Consider the following 6555-nt stretch of genomic DNA (forward strand, 5'->3'; position numbering starts at 1 on the left):
GCACAATTCACTGGTTTTAATATTTTCACAAACCTGTGCACTCACCATTGTAAACTAGTTAGAACAGTTTATCACTCCAAGAAGGCAGCTTTTTAGTTATTGCCCCCAGCTGCCCAGTGGCCCTCAGCTGCCCAAGTGACGCCCAGGCCCAAGTCACCACTGATCACTTTTCATCTCTTACCTTTAGGTGCACTTTGAGTTAAGTTGTGCCTAGAGTGTGAGGTGGGGCTCCAACTTCATTCTCCTGTGGGTTTGAACCCTGTTGTTCCAACACCATTTATTGAACCCATTTTTTCCCCATTGAGTGGCCATGGCCCCTTTGCCAAAAGCCAGTTTCCCGTAAGTGCTGTCCCGGCCTGTTCTGGAGGACAACGCTGTGTGAAGGTTGCACAGGGCAGTGCAGCCAGAGCCTGGTGCATGGGGGCTCCAGAGGGCAGAGGGTCAGGGAGGTTTTGTAAGAGCTGCAGTGCTGCAAACCAGGAGGACTGGTGGAGACACGAAAGTGTATCAGAGTGAGCTCAAGACTAACTGCAGGTCTGGATGGCTGTGGGGAGGGTGAGGCAAGGGCAGCAGGAGGCTGGTGTGGAAGGCTGGGGCCACGTGGCAGTCCTGCAGGCTGTGCCCAGAATTCCTAACTGGCAGCAGGGATCCAGGAAAGGACATGTCAGGGCTGTGAAGTGAAGAAGCCACCTAGTGTAGAAAGGTGGTAATTTCCAGGGGAGAGGTGAGAGACCCACTAGGAGACCCTTACCCTATGGCCCAGGGATGCAGAGCCCTGAACAAAGAAGTGGCAGCAGGATGGGAGCAGAAGTGTGGCTGCCAGGCAGAAGAATTTTTAAGGGGACAGCCAGGCATGGTTCCTGGCTGGATGGGAGGGTGAAGAGAAGGTGAAGCCTTGGGGCAGCTGCTTGGCCAGTGGCCACTGAGCCTGGAAATCACTCGTCCACATCTCTCAGTTCTTTAATTCTGTGGACAGTATAATCTGTGGGTGTTTATTGTTTTATTTATTTTAGGGGGTCTGGGGAATTGCACCCAGGGGTGCTTCAGCACAGAGCCACATCCCCAGGCCTTTTATCTTTGAGACCTGAACTTGGGTTCCTCCTGCCTAAGCCTCCTGTGTATCTGGGCTTGTGGGTATGAGCCACAATAGCTGCTCAGGTTATTATTTCAAAGTTCCTCTTCATGTGGGAATGCATCTTTAAAAACGTTGTTTTGCCTGGGGGCCTGGAGATGTGGCTCAGTGGAAGAGCACCTGCCCGGCATGCCTGAGCTCTGGGTTCTATCTCAGCACCAGAAAACAAAACCACTTTTTGCTGAGGGCAGTAGTAATCCCAGGAAATTGGGAGGCTAAGGCAGGAGAATTAGAAGTTGAGGACCAGTCTGGGCCACTTAGGGAGACCCTGTCTCAAAAAAGTAGTAGGGGGGATGTGGCTCAGTGGCGAAGCACCGGGACTCCAGTTTCAAGGCCCTGGGTTCAAGCCCAGCACTGGAAGAAAAAAACATGTATTTATTTATTTACTTTTAGTTTGCAGGTTGTTTCTGGTGCAGGCAGCTTTCCTGAACACCTTACCACTGTTTCTGTTTTGGCGCTCAGCAATGGTGAGATTCATTTGGGAACTACATTTTCCCATAGATTTAATAATAGTTTCTGTAGATTTTTAAAATGTAAATGGACAAAGCATGTCTTTGATGATGGTAATGTACAGTCATGAGTATTTTTCAAATTTCTTATGAGTGCAGTTGGTGTAGTTCAAGGCTTTAAAACATAATGGTCTCGATGGTTGAGCAGGTGCTGTGCACTGGGCTTAAACCTGTCACCTCGTTCAGCCCTCGCACTGGCTTTCATGAGATATTCCCATTTAGAGATGATAAGGTGAGTCTCTGAGGGGCGTAGTGACTTGTTCAGGGTCACACAGTCAGGCTAGGCGCAGTGGTGCACACTTCTAATCCCAGTGACTCAGGAGGCTGAGGCAGGAGGATCACAAGTTCAAGAATAGCCTCAGCCACTTAATAAGAAATAATAAAAAGGAGTAAGGATGTGGCTCTGTGGTTAAGCACCTCTGAATTTAATACCCGGTACCAAAAAAAAAAAAAAAATCCCACAGCCAGTGCTGGCAGGGCTGGTCAAGGAGCTGTCTGGCTGCTGTGATGCCCCCTCCTGTGGACACAGACTTCCCTTGACATAGCGCAGGGCCTCTCTTCTGCCACCCTCTGGGAAGTGGAGGCCAGGCCAGCCTTGCTGTGCAGGGAAGCCAGGCCCTTTTACCTGGGCTGTGTGGGGCAGAGCTGAAGTCCTGCTGTGTCCTGAGCTTCTGGGACTCCTGAGTGCTGGGCTTCCCTGTGGGTCTCCTGCCTTTTCCTCTTGGAGACCCGCCTGTGAGAGGCCTTGGAGATCCTGGGAGAAGTCCAGCTGACAGGGCTTTCTGCATAGTGGCAGATTTCCTAGGACCTGTCACACCCACTGTGAATCAACCAGTTTGATTTGTGGCTTGGTTGATTCACTCACTGATTTATAAACAACTCATTTGCCCCTTAACATGTGCCAGGCACTGCCCTGACCTGAGCTGGTAGGGGCCTGGGAAAGGCTTCTGGGAGGAAGACCAGCGAAGACCACTGTTGTCTGAGGGGTGTCCCAGGATGGGCTTTGGGAAGGAGCACTGATTTGGAGCGACACTTCCCACCTCAGCTTCCAGGTGCATGGACACCTTGGTTTCCTCGTCTGTAAATAGGGAGAGCTGTCCCCACTGCAGGTTGCTGTGCTGTTCCTTAAAATATTAACTTCCAGGCTGGGGGTGCGGCTCAGAGGTTGAGCCTTGCCTAGGGTGCCCAAGGCCCGAAGTTCAATCCCCAGCACCACACCAGGATTAAAAAATATATATATATTCAGCTTCCATAAGGTAGTGAAAGACTCAGAGCTTTCACTCCTAGTCCTTTCCTGCTCCTTCCCACCATCTAGGGACACTTTCAATTCTTTCACCTTCCTCTGGTTATATTTCTAAATCCATTGTGTCTGCTGTTCTTCAATCAACATTGTTATGCTAATTGGGGATGTAACAGTCTATTCTTACCCTTACTTTCTTCCAATATAGGTAGAAGCACAGTTTGGAGTGTATCTCTGGGCATTGTTTGTTATTAAATTATGTGCACATTCAGAGCTGAGCTAGGTAGTAGTCTACTGTTACAGTTTCTTTTTCCTGGAATTAATAATTGCCTGACTTTTAAGAAGTCGGTTGCTTTCCTTAGTACCTGTCACTGTATTTTTCTAAACGCTGCAACAGATCAGTCAGAAACAGTAATCTAAAATCTCACCAACCAGTTTGGTTTCCTAGAAGAGACCCAAGTGAGAAGGAAGGAGTTCTTGGTGTGGAAAGTGATGTGTGCTGAGGTAGAACCCTGGGGGCCCTTGTGTCCCTACCTGAGGGGCTTCCGACTTGGGGATGCAAGGTGTTGCTTCCTGAGTCTCGGGTCTCATGGCCTGAAATTAATAAGAACTCAAAGAATCAGAGCAGAGTCGATAAGTGAGATGATGGTAACCTGTAACTGAGCTTCAGAACGTGACTCAGGGTGACCTTCTAGGATTTCTTCTTTAAATATTATGATGCAGGGCTGGGGCTGGGGATCAGCGGTAGGGTTCTCACCTAGCATGTGTGAGGCCCTGGGTTCAATCCTCAGCACTACATAAAATAAATAAGTAAAATAAATGTATCGCGTCCAACTACAATTGAAAAATATTTAAAAATATAATTGAAAAATATTTAAAAAATATAATGATACAATGTTAGCACAGCCAGTTGTAGACTGCTGTTTTTGGTGGGATTGAGGATTGAACTCAGGGACACCCTATCACTGAGCCCTTTCACTGGCCCTTCTTATGTTTTATTTTGAAACAGGGTCTCTCTAAGTTGCTGAGACTGCTTCAAACTTGTGATCCCCCTGCCTCAGCCTGTTGAGTCACTGTGATTACAGCCATGTGCCATCACACCCAGCAAACATGACTGTTTCTAATGTACACAAGGCCCTGGGTTCAATCCCCAGTTCTTCCCTTCCCCACCATGAAAAAATAGTGGCTATTTCTAAATTGTAAAGTTGATTTCTTTCTATGTTTGACAGTTGAACTCTTTTAGGCTAGATACATTATTAGCTATGAATGATATTTCTGTCTTTCAAAAAAAATCTGGGGAAGGGAGCAGGCATGGGGCAATTAATGATTGTGGAATGTGATGATCATTACTATCCAAAGTACATGTATGAAGACACGAATTGGTGTGAATATACTTTGTAATACAACCAGAGATATGGAAAATTGTGCTCTATATATGTAATAAGAATTGTAATGCATTCTGATATCATATAAATTTAAAAATTTACATAAAAAATAAACACGGACACATTCTCAGTGTGAAGAAAAATCTGATAGTGATTTTTTACTCTTCTTCAAATATATCAGAGGTCATAGTGGTGCACAGGGCAAGATGAAATGTTATTATTAATTAAGATATTGTGTTGAAGAGGAAGGGCTTCACAAGAACAGCGAAAATGTGTACAGCAGAATGAGATTTGGAATGACAAAGTTCTGAAGTCTCATAGGCCTACATTTCTTAATTTATGAAACAAAAGGGTTGTTATTAAATACTCTCTGGTATTTAAAGATTATCCCTTTGTGTTTCATTGGCTGTATTCAGTGGAGATATGTGACGGCTTCCTACCACCCTTAGATGTCGCTCTCCCTGTCCTTATCTGCTTTCTTTCTCTGGCCCTGTGAGTCATGGTTGGTGCTGCTGAGGAAGCCGCAGTGACTGTCCTCTGCATGGCTTCACTCAGACTTGAAAACAGCTGTTGTCCGGTTTTTGTTTTCTGTTTATCAAGCCAATACCCTTAAGGCCACTTTCCCTCCAGGGCTGTTTTAACCCTGTCACTTCTCTAGTGAAGCACAGAGCTCAAGAATCTGTGCATGCACTGATCTTGCCAGCACTGTCCCACTCCTGCATCACCACCTGTTCCTGTCACCTCTGCCTTCTTCCTCACCTGACACCGCCATCCCTGGGACTGGTCAGAAGGCTTCCTCTCAGACATGGCTGTTCTAAAACCTTTTCTCAAGTAATAGATGCATGTGGTTAAAAAAAAAAAAATCCCTCAAAATACAAAAATGCAGGTCTCTCACATCCAGCCCTAAATGCCCCTGTTTTCTTCCACAGAGGCAGCCGCTCTTCAGTTTCTTGCGTGATCTTCTGGAGTTGTCTACAACATGCTTTCCCTGCCTCCCTGTGTTTTGAACACAAAGGGCAGGGTACCCTCTACACACTGAGTCTTGTTCTTCTGAACATTTCACTTGAAGGTCTTTCCTCATCTGCCCACTGCCCAGCTGCATACAGCAGAGGGCACCATTTTCCCAGAGCAGCCCAGGAGCTTGGGCTGGATAATGCAGGCCAGAGACCCTGGCTGTACAGAGCTTTCTTGAGACTGGGACATCCACTGAGTGAAGCAACTGTAACCTCTCTAATGAGGATGGGCATTTAGCTGGCTATCAGCCAAAAATTTGGTTTAAAACACAATTGTCCTCAAATATGATTTTCAAAAGATTAGAATTTTTAGTGACTTTAGTGACAGTTATTTGATGCTGGCAGCGCCCCAGCCAGGGATGTCTAACTTAGTTTTGTTTCATCTCTCTGTAGGCCCTTTGTCACTGCGGGGAGCCAGAGACAGCAGACACTTCACGAGCTTGAGCCATGCGCTGCAGACACAGTGCTGTATGTCTCCTGCCAGCAGCTGGTCAGGCCAGCAGTACAGACCCTACAGCTTCTTCATTAAATGTACGTAGACTGGCACACACTTCCACCTCCTGCAACAGGAAAGTAGGGGTGCTTTCCTGTCTTGATTTTTAAAGAATTAACATTTTAGTGATTATTAAACTAAAATGCATGTTCTTGTTCAAGTAGCTCCTAGAATTATCTCACGTGCCACAGCTGTATTTGGAGAGCGCTAGTTTACTTGGAGCCCCTTATTTGGGGCACCTGAGGCCTAAAGGTATTGAATTGTGCCCCAGATACCCTTGCTGATTTAGAGTCACACCAAGAAGCACACACTGTTTTTAGCTGGGCCTTAGCTGAGGAGATAGGACATCTCATCTTGAAAAGTTCAAGAGACATCACTACTCACGTTTCCTCTTTGGGATAGTGTTTGAAAGTGTGATCTGGACTAAATTAGGTTGTCAGGTAATCAATGGAGATGGAGTTCACAGTTTAGCATTAGGTTAAATTTTGGATAACCAAGGCAATTCATGATCATTCTAGAATGTTCAGCAGATATAGAAAAATCAGAAGGGATCAGGTGGCCAGTGATCTGCTGCTCCAACAATGGACTGCCGCTCTTTTCACACAGCACCATGTCCTGTGCTTCCCCGGGCTGTGTGGTGACCGTGGAATTTTCCACTGTGAAGATGCGGATCATTTTAGTGTGGAAGTCTCATGGTACCTGGATTAGTGGCATAGTGACACAGAAATGAGGGTCAGGTCATGGGGCTGGAGTACCACAGGCTTGGTTGTACCTGTGATTTAG

The sequence above is a fragment of the Ictidomys tridecemlineatus genome, chromosome 12 (assembly GCF_052094955.1).
Source record: "Ictidomys tridecemlineatus isolate mIctTri1 chromosome 12, mIctTri1.hap1, whole genome shotgun sequence".
NCBI classification, from domain to species: domain Eukaryota; kingdom Metazoa; phylum Chordata; class Mammalia; order Rodentia; family Sciuridae; genus Ictidomys; species Ictidomys tridecemlineatus.